Source organism: Alligator mississippiensis, chromosome 1, assembly GCF_030867095.1.
Source record: "Alligator mississippiensis isolate rAllMis1 chromosome 1, rAllMis1, whole genome shotgun sequence".
NCBI classification, from domain to species: domain Eukaryota; kingdom Metazoa; phylum Chordata; order Crocodylia; family Alligatoridae; genus Alligator; species Alligator mississippiensis.
In genome coordinates this window covers 138619310-138637547 of record NC_081824.1, presented here as the reverse complement: position 1 = coordinate 138637547, position 18238 = coordinate 138619310, and the positions used below count along the sequence as shown (strand labels likewise).

The 18238-nt window shown below is 44.3% G+C and overlaps 1 protein-coding gene across 4 annotated transcripts in view; it reads left to right on the top strand.

Moving 5' to 3' along the window:
* The first annotated feature begins 454 nt into the window (after window positions 1–454).
* AGPAT4 (1-acylglycerol-3-phosphate O-acyltransferase 4) overlaps window positions 455–18238 on the top strand; it is a 129129-nt gene continuing 111345 nt past the window's right edge. For 2 of the 4 annotated variants that reach the window (XM_059714734.1, XM_006275802.4), the window contains exon 1: window positions 458–609. The gene's annotated coding sequence lies outside the window, so the exon portion shown is untranslated. Of the gene's footprint in view, window positions 610–1414; window positions 1440–18238 lie in introns of those variants that run through there. The other 2 variants (XM_059714733.1, XM_019479792.2) reach the window with 2 other exon arrangements.

Genomic DNA, 18238 nt, shown 5'->3' with positions numbered 1-18238 from the left:
TTCTTAATAACTTCCAGGGGGGAGAGAGGATCAAAGATGCCCATCTTGGATGGCATAATGCAAATGGAGTGTAATCCTCTTCAATTAGTAATGATCTAATTTAGCAAACGTGCTCAAGTCATGACACTAACACCACCATCAGCCTGGGGAAGAAAGATGAAGCCTGCCTAAATGGAAGCGCTGGGATTAAGTGTGTGTGTGTGTGTGGGAGGGGGTGATCTACAATAAAGCTTTGCCTGCATTGTGGCAGGAGGTTTTTGTAGCAGTGCTTTCCAACGGGAAACAAAAGCGAAAGACTTACTTCCTCCTGCTAATTGATGGGGGGGGGGGCGGGTGAGTCATGCAGATGTTGCATTAGTAGCCCTCTCCCCTGGACTGCTGAATTGTAGCTTTAAAAGGAAGTGACATGGGGTAGGGAGAGACGTCAGCTGAGAACCGCTCTTTTTTTTTTTTTTTTTGATTTCAAGGCCCACCCCAAGGGTGGAGTCTGGCTTTCTTTCCAGTCTTGGCTGACTTACAGCTCATTGCAAACTAGTAGCAATTTCTGAGTCTCAGAGCCTTTCTCTGTCTGGTTCCTAAGCACATATGTCAAGGTCTGGCAGGCACAAGGTATGTGATGATTCCTGTTACTTTCCAGAGAACTTTGCATTTGCAAGGGGGCTGGTCTTGACTTCACTTGATTGCCTATATATATATGTGTGTGTATATGTGTGTATATATATATATATATATATATATATATATATATATATATATATATATATATATGTGTGTGTATATAAGCATTGAAACAGTGAGCGTAATGAGGCAAAGGACAGGCAGGGGCAGACTGCGAGGAGAGGAGAGGAGGGGTGCGTGTGCTGGAGCAGCCTGTGCTCGGAGGCAAGTTGCAGGTTGGTAGCCTCCTAGGGAAGAACTTTGATTGCTCCCCCCTCCCTTGCTTGCTCTTGTCCTTCCCATTTGTGCAGTGCCTTCATCTCTGTTCTCCTCGTGCATTTCATCCCTTTGTTTGGGGGGGAAAAAAAGCTGAAGCCAACGAGAATCTTCCTGCTTATCTGTTGATTCCCTTTGTGTCATGCACATGCTCGCTCTCTTTCTCTCTCTCTTCCTCCTTCCTCCCCACTGTTTCCATAGAAACTACAAAAATTCCCCAGGCCTTGCCCTAAATATTATCCATATTTCTCACATGATGTTGCACTTGTGCATATTCTGCACGGATTGATATTTGCTGGGATCCAGCCTGCATTTGTACTCTCCCCTTCTACTTTCATTTTGGTTTTCCCCTATCACAATAAAGGGTGGGGGGGGGGGGAGTAGGGAGACTGGGGTTGCTGTGGAAACAGACATTTGTGATCATCTATTTACAGCTGCTTTCAGCAATGTGCTTCCTATCAAGAAGCCTGTGTGGAGCCTAAATAATGAGATGTTTTGAATGAAAGGTATGTAGGTATATAAATAGAGTCTATTAATTTCCCATTGCACCTAGAAGAATCATACAAAGAATAGGAGTGGTGTTTGCAAGGAGTGAAGGACACTCTGCATTTAGCATGTTCTTGATTTGTTATAAAGATTTCTTTCTTTTTTTTTTTTTTTTTTTAAATGAAGATATCTGAGCCTATCTAAAGTAAAGTGAAGACCGCTCTGCCTGAACACTGTCACATCAGCCTAAATCTCCAGACTCCAGAGCATTGCTTGGCACTTGTAAGATGCTCCACTAGAGGATTTGCTTCAACAAGTGAATGTTAACTTGAGTACAAATCCTTGTTAACCGTACTGCAGCTGTTCTGATCAGTGTTTTCTGCTTGGCATTGTCTGTGTGTAATTGTCTTCCATTTGCAAGAGCTGCACATCTGTAAACCCAGAGATGCAACTCTAAGAACAACAGTGAAATTAATGCAGGCACTTGTTCCAGGAGGCTGTAACCTTAATCTAGAGCAGTGGTTTTTGAACTGTGCCATTGGGTTCTGTGATGGGTCATGGGGGTAAGGAGCTGGGAGGTGGTGCGCTGCTATTGCTGGGTCAGGTTGTTGGCCAACCTGGCCTACAGAGCCAGGGTAGGGGTTTTGCAGCAGAAGTGGTATGCAAGGGCTTGGTGACTTCAGGTAGTTTGGAAACTGCTGATCTAGATTCAGCATTGCTACTCCAAACTACTAATCGGTTACAAAAGGGGTGTGTGTGAAAAGGGGAACAATAACCCATATACTTCTGAGAACTGTGATGCAACCACAGTGGCACTTGTGCTAACAGTATAATCTTAATCTGGATTGTTAATGACTGCTGTTGCAAAAAAAAAAAAAAAAAAAAGTGGCTCGCTTGCCTAAGCGAGTTAAGTTCTGCACTGTGAACTGACAACACAACAGCAGCTCTGCCCCATAGAGTTGTTCTCTGTGTGTGCTAAGTGTGAGTGAGTTCTGCTTTTGCAAATAAAGACCCCTAGTGTAAAAGCAATCTGTGAACACAGTGTCCATGCAAGAGTTAATGGAAAGGAGCTCACGAGTTGTATATTTGTTCCCTTTGTCACTCTGTAGTAACTTGCTCTTAGAGAAAAAAGGTTTAACTCTCTTCTTCTGACCCCATAGGAAGGGGCTAAAGTGAATTTGGCTTCAGATGTCTCTGATTCCTCTCTTTAGAAATGGTTTGATTTAAGATCTGAAACTTGTACTGTATCTTTCTCTAAACAGAGATGCGTGTTGTGTCCTCTTACTGCTTAATCACACTTTTAGCCATTTGAAACCAGGGAACAATGAGGCTCTAGGTTCAACGCCCTGTGTAGGGAGGCATGTGTTTCTTTGTATTTACGGATGTAATCTTGGCAGTACTGAACAGATGAGGACAAGTTGAAATTTGACTGTTGTCTTGAGGAAGATCATATTGCAAAGTGTGCAAGGACTTGCACAGAGAGAAAATGTTCCAATTGGCTGGTGGATGTACCAACTAGCTCTCTGCCAATGTACCGAGTAATTAAAACGGTTTGTAATAGGCAGGTCTGTTCCTTTAAGAGGAAACAGCCCAGTTGAGAGAGCTGCTGGGCTTTTGGATAGTCAAGGGGGTGGCTGTGATGGTGGTTCTCAACTGGTGGTCTTTGGGATCCTTTGAAGGGTAAGAGAGAAGCTCAGAAGATAAACTCAGGCTTGTCTTTGCCTGGCATTTCTCTTGCCCCTACTGCCTGGTCGTTCTGCAAAGGGGTAGGCATTGCTATACATACACTTGTTTTGGAAATGGGGTGCCACTCAGTTAACAAAAGTGATGAAAGGGTGCTTTGAGTCTAAAAAGGTTGAGAACCATTTTGTTAGGAACTTCAGGAAGTTCCCAGAAAGGTAAGCATGAGAGGAGGAAGTAAGGTGTGACTATAACTGCCTGCTCCCCTTGTAGCAGGCAATCTATGTTGGAAGGCAGAGCCAAAGAGCTCCTCTGCAAGTGCATGGGACCGGGCAGAAGTGTTTTTCTGTTGTCTTTGTTGCCTAAAGACAGTTGCCAGAGGACTGACTGAGGAAGCAAAAGCACACCTGCAGAAACCAGCAGGCTAGGTAACCTCCTTACAATGTTGATCAACATTTTAATGATGATGCTGTCCATCCAGGTGTGTTTAAGTGCTATTAAGTCATGTAGTTTAGGATGGAAGAAACAGGCCTGGAGAGGTGATGTGATTTGCCTAACTTCCCAGAACAGATCTGAGATGGAGCCACCAGCCATCTTGGAGCTGTACCATCCTATCTGACAGGGAGTTCATTCCTTGTCTGTTGAGCTGCTTTTGGAATCATAGCAGCAAGGTATTTCTGAATGAGCATGTCTAGCTGGGACTGCCCTTTGGATGAGAGATGCAAAGGGCAGGATCTAAGAGACACAGGGCAGATTTCTGCTGAAAAGAAACAAATGATGGGGTGGAAGGAGAGGGGAGGAGCTGTTGTGGGCAGCCCCTAAAGGAAGGCACTAGATGTCGGGGTTGGGCAGGTCTGGCCTTTAATCCTTGACCTGAACTGTTGGATCTTCCTTTCCCTGCCTATTGATGTAAAGGCAGAGATAGTCAAATTACTTCCTGGATGTACTTTCCCGTGGGAGATTAGGGCTTAATTGCCTTTCAATCAGATGGGGAAGAGCCTTCTCTACTGAGGCCCTGGGGAGGAACTGAGCATGCTTAGTACACCGCAGAGTGCCTTCAGCCACACTCTGACCATCACTACTTAGCCCATCCCATTGCCATAAAAGGCTTCTGGTAGGCCCCTCTTGTGGTAAAGCACTTCTAGGGGCCATGGAGCGAGCTCTCCAAGCTGGGACAACTGTAAAAGTTTTTGGGGTGCTGGGCCCACGGAGTCAGTCTGTGGTTGGACAGGGCTCCCAAAAAGGGTATGGTAACTGCAGGGGAGTTTGCTCACTCCTTGGGTGTAGATGGACTTAACATGGTGTGACCCTGAGCCCTTGTTTGCGTCATTTTACTTTGAAATTTTTTAAGTATTGCAGGAGGTGTTGTGGGGGAGGGCAAAGCTCCCGTGCAGGTGACCAAGAGTCTCATGGCTGTGCTGGACCCCTCCTGCAAGGGAGAGGATTCCTGGCTCACTTTACCTGCTCTGACGTGATGGCTTGATGTCCATACTGGCTGCAGCTCTCCCTGGTAGGAAGGTGCCAAACCACTGAGCTCTGCTGTGCCCCAGGTTAGAAATCCCCATCTACAGGAAAGATGGAGTTGTACAGGCAGCCCTCAGATGTGCAACACCATTGGTTCCTGAAAATCACGTCTTAAGTCAAAACATCATAACTCAGAACCACTTTCCCATAGGAACAATGTTATAAATGGGGGATTGATTCCTTTATGATGCTTGATACAGCTGCATCCATCTGGTAAGTCTGGTGTGGTGGAAGGGAAGGGTGTGGGAGGGCAGATCAATGTCCCCCAGAGTGAGGGAGGGGCTGGAGCAAATTGCTAGTCAGGCAGCTCCCACTGCTCGTCCAGGAGGGCTTGGGGGTAGGGTATGTGCCCCGGATCTGTGTGAAGCAGGGTGGGCAGGGCCGGGGCTGCACTGGGAGCAGGGGCTATGCATTCCTGCCACTTGTCCAGCCGGGGCAGGGTGGGACACTGGACAGGGCTGCTGCGCTGCCTCTGGACAAGTGGCTCACAGCAGTGGGAGCAAGCTTCCACCAAGCTGTGGCTCTATCCCTTGCCCTTCCTGCCTCAGCCCATGGTGGGGCATGTACCCCCGGATCAGGGCAGGTGGTAGGGTGGGTTGGGTGCTGGAATGGACGCTATGAGCCGTGCTCCCATAGGCCCTGCCGCCCACCCGGAGCTCAGCCTGGTGCAGCCCTGGCCCTGGCCCAATCCAAGGGCACATGCCCCCCCTCCCCCCCAATGCCCTGCCACTGCTCGCCCAGCCGGAGCAGGGCGGGCCCAGGATGGAGCTACAGCTCATTCAGGGGAGGGCGGGGTGGCTCCCGCCACTGCACACAATGTGTCTGGAGGCAGCTCAGCAGCCCCATCCCGTTCTGGCTGGGCGAGCAGCAGGAAGGCATAGCACCCACTCCTGGTGCAGCCCCACCTGCTCCACCCTGCGCAGATCTGAGGACCCCCCCCCCCCCCCCGGTGCCCTCCCAGACAGACAAGTGGCAGGAGTTACCAGATGAGCAACTTGCCTCTGCCCCTCCCTCACCACTGGGGGACCTTGATCTGCCCTCCATCACCCCTTCCCTTCCCCCTCCCCTTCCACCACACCAGACTTACAAGCTGGACGCAGCTGTATCCAGCTGGATAAAGTCAAAACCCACGTGGAAACAGGGGATCAGTTTATAAATGTCTTAAGTGCTGTTCATCGTAACTTGAAAAGTCATAAGTTTAGGACTGCCTGTACTCCACTGCATGCATGCATGTGTCCCCTACCAACCTAGGATGACTAATGTGACCTCCTACTTCCAGAGTCCTTGTTGCTTGAGGTAGAGGAGTATTCCCCGAACTTAATAGTGCTACTGATAGTTAGTCTCCAAAGTGCATCTCTACCCTGCTTTCTGGAAATACTGCTGTCTTGCTTCTCATTACCATGAGCTGTCCATCAGCCGACTACCTAAATGCATGCTGCAGCCAGAGCATTATGATAGGTCATAGCTTTGTCCTGCACCAGGCAACAATCTTGTGTGAAGAGGGGGGCAGATTAACTAACACCTGGAATTTCCTGAAATTGGGATGAAAGAAGCAGCTCAGTTTACTGTGGTTGTGCTGCTTGGCTGAGCCTACCACAGTCACTGTCAGATGGCTCTCAGGAGCAGCAAGTTGGACACCTACATCAGCCTATCCAGAAACCCAAATGGCAACTGGTCTTGCCAACTTGAAATCTCATGTGCAGTTTGGGCCCTGCAGATCTAAGCTCTGTGGGTGTGCTCCAAGTCCAGTGTTATCAGGCATTGCGGCATCTAAAGATGCCCATAAGGGCTTTGGAAAATCCCACTTGGTGCCTAAAGTTTATTTTAGTGGTGGGGGTTGGCAAGTAAGTGTCTAACTGGCTTTTCAGAAATGCCTGTCTGACTTCCAGTGGATGCCTGAATGTCTTTAAAAAACGTGATCCCTGTGAACCTAAATGGACTATGGATCAAGTTCTAGCTGAATAATTTTGCTGGAAAGCTCAAATGCCGTTGGACTGGCCTGGCTTCAGATTCTAAGAATACAAATACAAGCTATTTTACATTTGGCTGCTTTGAGGAACAAAGATTTCCAGGTTTACAATTGCCTGATCCAAAGCCTGCTGAAGCCAGTGAAAGCGTCCTTGAATAAACTTCCCTCTCTCCTCTTGGATTGACTGTTTTGTTGGTTTGTTTGGGGTTTTTTGTTTTAGTTTTTTTTTTTTTTGCGGGGGGGGGGAGGGAGGAGGGGTTCTCCCCAGTAATCTTTGTTAGGCAAGGATTTCTTAGGGTGATATCTTATTTGGGCGAGCTGTATAGTTGGGATAGAGTTAAACAACCTTTCAAATGCAAGACATTCTTCATTGGGTCTGACCAGAACAAGCCATGTGTAGCATAGTTAAGGGGAGGGTCTTTTTTAATTTTTGGAATCTCAAAACTCCTTTCATAATTTGACAGGATCAGATCTTGAATTCTACCAGCTCCAGAAATATTAAGGTTTTTACTATCCAGCTTCTCAAGATAAGGGTTTTGGGTTTTTTAGATGTAAAAATCCATTCCAAGTTCAAGATTTGGCAAAGTAGGGTGTCTTTACACGGGGGTGGGGAGGGGAGGTACTTTAGTGCAACTCAGAGCTCCCACATCATGTGTATTCAGCATCCTGCGCTTCAAAATAGCGGTGGTGGTGCTTTAACTAAAACTCATTCAATAAACTTTAGTTAAAGCACCTCCCACTGCCATTTTGAAGTGCAGGGATGCTGAATACATGTGATATTGTGATGCATAGGTTGCTGGAATATGCTAATTAGCAAGCTCCAGCAGATTCTATTTAATTAGCACAAGTCAGAGCAGATGTCTGGCCCGTGTATAGGTGCCCATAATGTCTAGATGTTCCTATCTCTGACACTTTGGAAGTGAGTATGGTAAAGAAGTTTTAAAGCCTGGTATTTAAAGGCCTGGCTCTTGTGGGTACGGCTCAGTTCGATCAGTTGACCCACAGATATATTTTCTTCTAACTCTTGTTGGACTTCCTTCTGTAACTGCTCAGTGTTGCCCATCAGTAGCAGAACTTTCTTATCTTTATGCACAAAGCATTTTGAAGAACAATTTTTTTTTTTCTTCAGTTTGGTAAGATTTATTGTGTTTTCTTGCCTCTTTCAATAAGGAATTGGTTTAAAGCTTTTTATCGTTCCACATGTGTCTGTGATACTGTTGTGGATTGTATTTTGTGTATTCTGTTCCAAGTGAGCATACTGTAATTTTTTTATATGAAAATTATTAAAGTAGTAGCTTTTGAAGATGCTAGTTAAAGTACATCATCAGGTGTGCTGTCTTGTGTTATTGAATAGTCTGTCTTAAATTATTAGTATCTAATATTTTTAATGAAAAATTTGGCTGAAAGACTACTTCATGTTCTTTTGCAGTTGGTATTCAGTTAGGTGTATAGTTAGTTAATACATTGAATTTTCTCCCCTCCCTCTTTCCCATAACTTCACCATTTTTTTTGTTTTTTCCTTTAAAGCATGGGTATCAAACTCATCTGAGCCCACAGGCCAGATGAATGAGCTGGGGCCATCCCTGTAGGCTGGATTGCATCATGCACCTCTTTCCCCTCTGTCCCCCACCTCCAATTGCCTGCTGGATTCGGTGCATGTGGTACCTGCCCCAGCTGGGTGCTGTATGCAACAGAAGTCCTGAAATGGCTGAGGCAAGCACCTTGTGTCTTGGACCAGCTGGAGTGGGTGTTGTGGGCAGCATGTATCCCAGCTGCTGCGTGTGAGGCCAGTCCAGCGTGTACAGCATGGCATGTGAGTCAACTCTGAGACCAAGAGACAGTGCCAGGAGCTGGATGATGGGGTTTTGTAAGCCATATCTGGACCCTGGGGCTGTATCTCTTACACCCCTGTATTTAAACTCTGCTTTAAAAAAAAAAGCAAACAACATATTTGCCCTTGTAACTGGGAGATGGGTACTCGGCCTGAGCACTGCTACCAGAGAGTCTAGTATGTAGCACTTCTTATCAGTAGACTGCAAAGCACTTTACAAGGGAGGTTATCATCTTTACAGATAGGAAAATGAAGGCACAGAGAGGAAGTGCTTGTTTGGCAGGGAACAGCTGAACAGAACTTGTCTTCTGTAGTTAAGTGCCTTATTTAGGCAACCCTGCTGCTGACTTTACTAGCCAGTCTGCTTGTGGCTTAGTAGGAAACAGTTTTCTAAATGTTGCAGACTTATAATGGGAATCAGACTTCTGAACTGGTGGTACCAACAGCGATGATGCTTTCCTAAGTCGTTGGCTTTGGGCCTTTTTTTTTTTTATTGTCAGTTTGGGATACAGTCACCTGGTATCCCCAAACAAGTTGTGGGTCTTAAACCAGTATAAGTGATCAGAAACTAGTTCAAATCTGTAGCAGAAACTCAGTGCGCCCAAACTTCATTCAAAATGGCCAAAACTGGTTTAAGATAAACCTGGATAGATGTAGCATCGGACTTAACTGATTTTAAGTTAAATTGGTTTATTGAACTCCTGTCCCAGATCCCTTTGTTACTTGTCCACTATGGGTGGTACTGAGAGTGACAGCAGTTCAGTGGCATAAGAATAAGCACTCTGAACATGGAGTTTGCTAAGAAGTATTCAAGGACTTCTCACTCCTAAATGCATCTTTTCCTGTCAGTGGGAGGTCAACTATTTTTGAGTAAAAATATGTTTTAAAGAGTTTGCCGCACTTTTTCAGGTTTTACAACCTCAAGAACTAGGTATGTAGTGGATAGAGAATTAAAAGATTCATTGGCAGCTTGCACTAGTTCTTGTTTAGGATTCTACAGCAGCTTGGTGCCATGTGATATATTTTTTTTTTTCCTTTGGCCACAGGGTAAAACAGTAAGGCATTCAGTGTTAGATGCAATGACTTGGAAAAACAAAAATTTAGAGTAGGGTTGTGAACCAGAGTTAAAAATCAGCTGCATCACTTCCTGTTTTGGACGATGACTCTTTGTAATTCTTAAGGGAGCATCCAAGTAACCTGTGACACAGGGCACCCATACATGTGACAGAGCTCTGCTCCATGTGCTAATTAGCACACATTGGGGCAGACTTGATTAATCTAGTCTACTGCAGGTCTTCTGGAGCATACTAATTAGCTCACTCTAGCAGCCTCTACGTCATGTGTATTCAGTGTCCCATGCTTAAATGGCGGCAGGGGCACTTTAAAGCTTGTTGAATGAGCTTTAGTTAAAGTGTCTCTGTCATCATCATTTTGAAACATGAGATGCTGAATACACATGATGCTGAAGGCGTTTTAATTTAGAGCCGCTCTAATTTAAAGTGCCCTCGCCCCTGCCCCCCACCCCCAAATATAGATACCCAAAGAGCCTAACCAGGGTTTGGGATTTTTTTTTCTTTTTCGTTAAGCATCTAGGTCTTGTTTTGCTCTTTTGCATTGTATTTCCCTGTGCCCCTCAGTCTCCAGCTTTTTGGTTTGCATTGATCATATTGTGTGCAGTGACAGCCTGAGTGAGGCTTTTGAATTTATAGAATTGCCTTGCTAATCACGGTGGATGGAAAGAAAGAGGAGATGAGGAGGCAACTGCTAAGCCTCTGAAGAACAGTGTTTAAACCTTACTAAGGAAAGGGTTCAGTGTTTAGATGTCTTACAAATGCTCACAATCCATCTCTTCAAAGCAGGCCGCAGAGCACTTGATGTAATTTAGTTTATTAAAAATGAGTGGCATAAACTGGTGGAATTCTATTCCTTTTTGAAAGGCATCTGGGTTCATGAACCTGGACCAACCATGATCTATTAAATCAGTGGTGATTTGCACCTGTGAAATGTATGATGTTGCCTATATCCAGTACCATTTCCTCTCCTAAACCTTGTACTGATCTCAAAGGCTGAGCTTTGAGCTACTGCCCCTCTTCTTCCAGCCCCCCCATACCTTTCCCAATGTCCCTGCAAACTGTAGCCCCAGGACTGTTGTGCTGCTCTATCTAGTCCTGTTCCCAGAGCTTTTATCATTATGCTCTGTGGACACCACTCCTCCCCAACCCCACAACATTTCTTTGACTAATGAGTTAGGTTTAATTGATCCTTTTCATATCTGGCTGCTTCATTTTAAAAGCAACTCAAAGGACAGCTCTTAGTCCTTCCCTCTCCTCTCTTGGGTGCTGTGTGGGTTTTGTTCTGCCTGCCTGGGAGCAAAAACTGTATGTGCAGCTATAGCTGCAAGATGACTGTAGAAGGAATCGGGCAGGCAACAGTCTCTGTTTTTAGCAGTGGTATAATTCACATACCAAGAGAGAGCAGTGTTCTGGGAGAAGAGGTGATGAAAGCTGATGAGTACATCTAAAAAGGAAAATGGGTTTTCTTAGTCTGTAGCAACTACAGGAAATTCCAGTGTTTGCATTTTCTTCCTTTTATGTAGCCACTCACTATTAGGCAGAGAATGTCATCTAATGGCCCAGCTCTTTAAAATTCTGCTTGATAGAACATTCACTGAAAAGAAATTGTAGAGCTTCTTAAAATTAAATAAATAAGGCCTCCTTATTGATGCTTACAAAATTCATCCTGTGGTCAAAAAAAATTGGCTGTGCACCATGCTGTTGAATGCACAAAGGTCCTATTTTGAAGAAAGGGTTTAAGTATGTGCTTAAGTGGTGTCCTGTACTGCCACATCCAGCCCTTATTCTGTCTCCTCTAAGAATTTGCTAACTGACTTTAGGTCTGACTCTGTTTTGCATTGAAGTAAACAAACTTGTGAAAATGGGGCAAATGACACTTTCTCTAAGCCCTTCTGGTTATGGGGGAATATACTGAGAAACCATATTCCAGTGAGAAGCTGCAGTATGAACTTTTCCACACACAGTCCACCTTACAATAATCTTAACTCCCACCAACAGAAAAAGCAGAACATATGAACTTCCTGTGACTAACTGTAGATGGAGAAGCACCTTTTTAGAGGGAACTTCTGATCTAATACAGTACTCGGCTCTTTCAGTGATGGCTGAGAGGGATTTTAAAATAACTTTTAAATTTCTTGCCTTTTTGAGGAAAAACTTGGGTAATGGCAATGCATAATTAAGTCTAATCCAGCTTGATTGTATTCTCAGCCTTGGTCTCTGCCCCTGGTTCCTGTCCATATGACAGTCAACAGAATCTGTGATGCATCTGAGAGTTCTCCACTTCTGCTGAAAATCCAGCTCTTTGGGCGGTGATTCAGCAAAGCACTTAACCATGAGTTTATCTCTATGAAAAGAGAGAAACTCTGTCCTTAGCCAGCAAAGCACTTAAAGCTTCTGTATAAATTGAAGCACGTGGCTCTGCAAAATCTCGTAGCCTTGTAGCACAGTCTTAGCTATTAATTGTAAGTAAAGCAGGTACTAAATGATCGGGAAGAAACAGTATTTCAGGTTTGTAGTATCCTGTTAACCTTGTCTGAACTCTAGAAACAAAGTGCAAGCCTGTGACTGAATTCCAGCTCTTTGGGTCAATTTCTTTTGGTCTCCGTTCTTGGCTTGCTATATGACTCGTAAGCAAGTTGCATAATATCTTCGTGCCTCTCACCTTCCCCTCTGTAAAGTATAGGTAATGCTGACTTCCTTGGTCCTGTTTAGAGGATCGTTTGCTAAGGTTTGTACAGGGCATGTAACTATATAAAGTGTATGGCAAGGGTGTCAAACATGTGGCCTGCGGGTTCCATATGGCTGGGCTACTGGAAGATGGTGAGATTGAGGGGTGTGCCCTCCCCCCATACCCTTACTAGACATAGCTGTTGGCAGCAGGGGGTGAGTGAGGGCTACAGTGATACAGCTCTGCTCAACCTCACTGCCCCCTCTGACCCCACAAATCTGTCCTGGGGCAAGTGTGACGCCCACAGGCTAGGGACAAATTACACACAAACTGCTGTAAGCAATCAGAAACCAGCTCAGATCTGTAACGCAACAGACGTTCAATGCATACAAACCACTTTCAAAATGACTAAAACTGATGTAAAATAAACCTGGATGGATGTAGTATCAGACTTAACTGATTTAGGCTAAATCAGTTTAGTTTTATTGAACTTCTGTTTCAGATCCCCTCCAGATTCAAGCTTAACTTGCAGTCCCTCCCACATCCCAGGATGCTTTGCACCTCCCCCACAAAAATCCCTTCCTTTCCCCCACGTACTGTAGGGTGGGTGGGCTAGCCTTGGCCCAAGCTGCCTGCTCCAGCTGAGCAAGGAGCTATGCTGTAGTGCCCTTTGGCTTCTGGCATGGGCCACTCCAGGCATGTGGATGCATTTCCCAAATCAAAAGTGAATGTGTGTTCACTTGCTTATTGGTTCAGGCTATGCTGCCTGGATTAATCTGTGAAGATCGAATTAATTTGGCCTCAGGCTTTGACTGTCTGTACTTGGCCTTAGTGTAAAGCACTGTTCCTACTGCATGGCAGCGTGTGTCTACAAGAAGTTTCCTTTCTTCTCCAGTTAGGGCTTGTAGGTGTATGTGGGGACATAATTAACATCCTCTAATGCAGGAGAAATTGGATGGATATTGTATCTTTCTTGCTTCAGAACAAGTTGAAAAGGGAAAGGAGGAGTGCAGAAGAGTAGCTGCTGTTACTACAGGCCCTTTGTCCACATGTTCTTAAGTATTTAGCTCTACATACAATGTCAGTGGGACTTGGTCCAATCCTACAAAACTTGACATAGGTAACTTGTTCTTGTTTTAGATACTCACCCTGAATTCCTCTTTGGGGCACCAGGAGGTGTAAGATTGATCTATAATATTAAATGACTTTTGGCAGTCAAATCTTAAGGTCCTCTGAGAGTGCTTTGTGTGAAGTGAGCTTCAGCACACATAAGCTTGTGTGTATGTGCTCTATTTTATTTTGTCTATAAAGGTGCATATCTACCCTGCGTTCTGCCATAATTCAGTAATCCATCAGAACAGCGACACAGATTTTAAAGCAGTGGGCTCTAGGTTAAGAATTACAAACCTGATCCTCTCTTTCGCGTCATTCATTCGTTAGAATTTATAAACCACCCTACCTAAAGAAGGACATATCTTGCAATGAAATACAAAACAACAGACTCCTCAAAAGACACCCTAGAAGTTTTGAAATGGCACCTGCCCTGAACCACCCCACCCACCTGCCTGTCATCCAGGAGAGCAACCCCCACCCCCTCAAGCCCGTCCCCTCCCCTGTTTACTTAGTTTTATAGGCAGGACGGCACCTTTAGAGACTCACAGGTTAAGAGAGACATGAGGTCTCTTCATGAAGTGCCTTTATAGACATCAGCCTACTTCATCAGATGCCAGGTATAGAAAACCTCTTCCTATTCCCTTGCCTTTCAGCCAGGAGAACTCTCGCGTTGTTCCACAATGGGGCCTTGGCTCTTGCCAAAAATGAACAAAATGTTGTGTCCTGTTCCCGTCCCCATCCCTGTCCATGCCACTCCATGGACTCATGCTGGTGGTTACTGATGTGTTGCTCTGTATTAGAGGGGAGAAGAAGGCCCCTTGTAGCTTGTTTAAAACATAAACTACTGTGTCAGTAATCATATTTTGTTGTTGTGTTTGTGGGTTTTTTTTAATAAAATATCTTCATTATTCATGCCATTTACTTCTTACATTTCCCATAGCTTGGAAAATGGAAGTGGTCCAATTGGTGGTATGTATGTGTATTTATGGTTGCTTTCATTCTTTCCCATGCATATTTTTTTCCAGGCTTTGGTTCAGTTCTATAATGTTTGGGCTGTGATGCTGCTTGGATTTCCAGCCACAGTTTACACTGTATTAAGAAAAAGAGGGTTTTTTGTAATCCCCTGACCCCTAACTCTCTTTTTAAAAGTAAAACAGAAACAGAGATCCTAAACAGCTTGTTGTCTCTTCAACAAAAAGAGCTATTCCTAACTAGCTTAAATTAAGTTCAGTAGTAGTAGTAACAAACTTTTTAGTTTAGGTTTGTTTTAGAATAGTCTTTACAAATTCTTTTAAAAATCGGAATTTTATGAGTGAAGCTTAGGTGGTGTGATGGGGGGGCTCCTTTGTTTCTGCTACACTTGTACCATTATGGCTTTATCAAAATGTAATAATTGCATCTGCAGAAAAGGACCTGGGGGGGTCTCTGCAGAAAAGGAGCTGGGGTGGTAACAGTGGACAATAAACTGAATGAGTCAACAATGTGCCCTTCTTGCCAAGCAGGCTAAAAGCATACTGGGCTACATTCAGGGGGGATAAAAAAAAAAATCGATCAAGAAATATGATTCAATAAAAAAAAGTCTGATTTAAAATGTTTTATTTATTTAAATTAATTTTTTTAAGATGCTTTTAAAAAAAAAAATCTATATGAACATGGTTTTAATTTTAAGATATGTCCAAGCTCAAAGATATCATTATTGAATAGGTATTATAACTTCTAATTTTACACTATTTGAGACTATATATTCATATAAAACTTTTCTAAAAAGGCTACAAATAGGTCACAACAGGCCATGGACTGTATTAGGGGTCAGATTTATGGGGTTCCCAGAGGCTCCTCTATAGATTAATAAAGATTAAAGAAAACTGCTCAACCCAGTGGGACTCTGTGCTCAGCCTAGAACAGGGGTGTCCAATCTTTTTGAATGTGGGGCTGGATCATGAACTCTTTATCACCCAGTGGGCTGGTGAGCCATATTCAAAGACCTCACAGGAAGCAGTATCACATCAAGAAGTGATGTCATGTGACCTTTGACACCAATGAAGTTGCAGGAAGTGAAAATGAAATGTGGTTTAAAATCCAAAATAAAAACAATATAAAAGCAACAATGAAATAATACCAAACACTTGACTAAAATAAACACTTCCGCTTCTACTCACTTTTCAATGAATGAAAGAAGCATAATGCAAGTCGACAGATCAATTGTGGAAAAGATATCAGCCAGAGTGGAAACTAATCAAAGCAACAAAATATGCGCATTTTTGAGAATAATCTTCAAGAAGATTAACTTTTATTGAATGAATAACTTGTTAGTAACACATCTTTAACAAGTAGTAACAAGTTGAACCCCCATTCCACACAAAGAGAAACGGAAGCAAACACAATCCAAACACTGGACAGTATTTTTACAATTTTTACTTGTTCCAAATTTATGTTGGGGGAGGCTCCCCAGCAGGGGGCTCAGCCACAGCTTTCCCTCCCTGGTGCAGCCTGGCCAGCCCAGCTTGTCCCCTATCAAGTGGTAGCTTCCGCACGTGCTGCTGTACTTTTCCGCTACCTGTGCCAGCTGGTCCCAAAAGGCAGGAGGCTTCACCACCGCTTCTGCTGGCCAGTGCTGACCCAGCCGGGCATCCCCAGCAACACACGGGAAGCCAGCTTCAGCTGCATGCTGCCCCACCGAGCCAGGTTGGCACTGGCCAGGAAAAGCAGCGTGCAGCTGAAGCCGGCTTCCCACGTGCTGCTGGGATCAGGAGGAGGCTGGCTAGGTCAGCACCAGCCAGCAGAGGTGGCAGCGGAGCCGTGTGCCACTCAGGACTGACCAGTGCAAGTAGGGGGAAAGTGCAGCTGAGCCCCTGCTCCGGCTGGGCTCATCCTGTCCCGAGTGGCACATGGCTACTCCTCTTCCCGCACGCACCGCATCGGCAACGTCAAGCTGACGCAGTGCGTGTGGGAACCTTGTCCCTTCCCCAGCCCTTCAGCAGCCATTAGGAAGCTGCTGAGAGGCTGGGGGAGGGACAAGGGGTGGGAACGAAAGTAAACCGTGTTTACTTTCGTTTCCCATCGCAGCACCGCAGGCCTCAGAAAATGCCTTGGTGGGCTGCATGGTGGCCTGCGGGCCGTATGTTGGACAAGCCTGGTCTAGAAGATCCCGTTAAGCTTCTCTGTGATGCTTCATTTCCGTTCTCAAACTGTGGATTTGTCTCCAGAGAGAACATCCTTGTTAATAGCCATATATGGAGATGAGAGAGAACAGACCTGATTAACCACCCACCAGCCCTATTGTGTCTCTGCAAGTTTGTGTACCCAGAGTTAAGTCCTTACCTCTCTCTAAAAGTGCAAAGATTCAAGAAGTTAAATGAATAGAGGATTGTTGGGGGTGGAGTAAATCTGGACAAGGAGGAGTCTGGAGATAAGTGCAAGGAGGGGCAGTAGAAATAAAAGAAACATTTTGAGAAGAATATGCCAGAAGTCTTGAGGGACAAGTGTGAGTATAGCCCCTCCACTGATTTGAGATCTAGTGAGGGAATGATATGGTCAAAGGGAAAACCTATTGTGGCAGCAGGCTTGCCAGGCTGTAAAAGAGAAGAAATCAAAGATGAGAATAAATCTTGAGGAAAGCCCCAAGCTAATAACATATGGCTGCAGCCCTCATTTGATGTCCTCCTAATTCAGGATGGCAAAAATATCCATCTAGTGAATTGGAGATAGTTTACCTCCCAATGACTTTAGCTTTGGTAAATAAAATAACCAAATTATAATTCAGTTTTCTGATGTAGCTGCAAAATTATTTTGCAAAAATATCAAAATAAATCGCTGCTTTAAAATGTACAGTGTGTACCTCTTTTTTTTAAAGGTGAAACCTACAGCTATCTCTCAGTTGTAAGTAATATGTATTAAGGTTATATTGAAAAACAAAAAGGTATTTTTTGTAAAAAAACAAAAAACAGTGATTTAAATCAAGGCTTTCTGACCAGTGATTTTAAATCATATCCACCCTGGCTGCATTAGTAGGAGCGTTGCCAGCGGATCAAGAGAAGCAATTCTCTTACTGAGCATTGGTGAGGCCACATGTGGAGTACTGTGTCCAGTTTGGGGCCCCACACTACAGAAAGAATGTGGACTAATTGGAGAGTCCAGTGGAGGGCAGCAAAAATGGTTTGGGAGCTGGGGCCCATGACTTGTGAGGAAAGGCTGAGGGAACTGGGTTTATTTAGTCAGAAGAGAAGACTGGGGGTGGGATTTCATAGCAGCCTTCAACTGCCTGAAGTGAGGTTTGAAAGAGGATGGAGCTTGATTGACTGTTCTCAGTGGTTGCAGATGACAGAACAAGGAGCAATGGTCTCAAGTTGTAGCAAGAGAAGCTTCGGTTGGATATTAGGAAAAACTTTATCACTAGGAGGGTGGCAAAGCACTGGAATGGGTTACCTAAAGAGGTGGTGGAGCCTTTATACTTGGAGGCTCTTAAAGCCTTGCTAGACAAATCTTTGGCTGGAATGATCCAGTTGGGGCTGGTTCTGCTTTGAGCAGGAGGCTGGACTAGATGACCTCTTGAAGTCCCTTCTAACCCTCATTTTTCTATAGTTCTGTGGCTTTTTTTTTTTTTTTTTTTTAATTCCTAACAAGTATTATCTGACATCAAGTATATGCTGAACAAAAATATACCATGCTTTACAGCTTAGTATTTTTCTTCTCTAAATATTGTAGGAGTAAAAAGAATGAAGCAGTGGACTAATGCTCCAGTTTATTTTCTTCTGAAGGCTTTTCATCAGCTACTCTTAGCAGATGACTTTTGTTAATCATGACAAATAATGAATTTCCAGATCTCCACTATACGAGACAGTGTTTCATTTTGTTTTATGGGCTTGTTTGATCTAGACCTTCATTAATCTTTAGGAATTACATTAGATTAGAGAAACCCTGTGCCATAGAATTAAATAGGCTAGCTAGTTCAAAAGGCATCT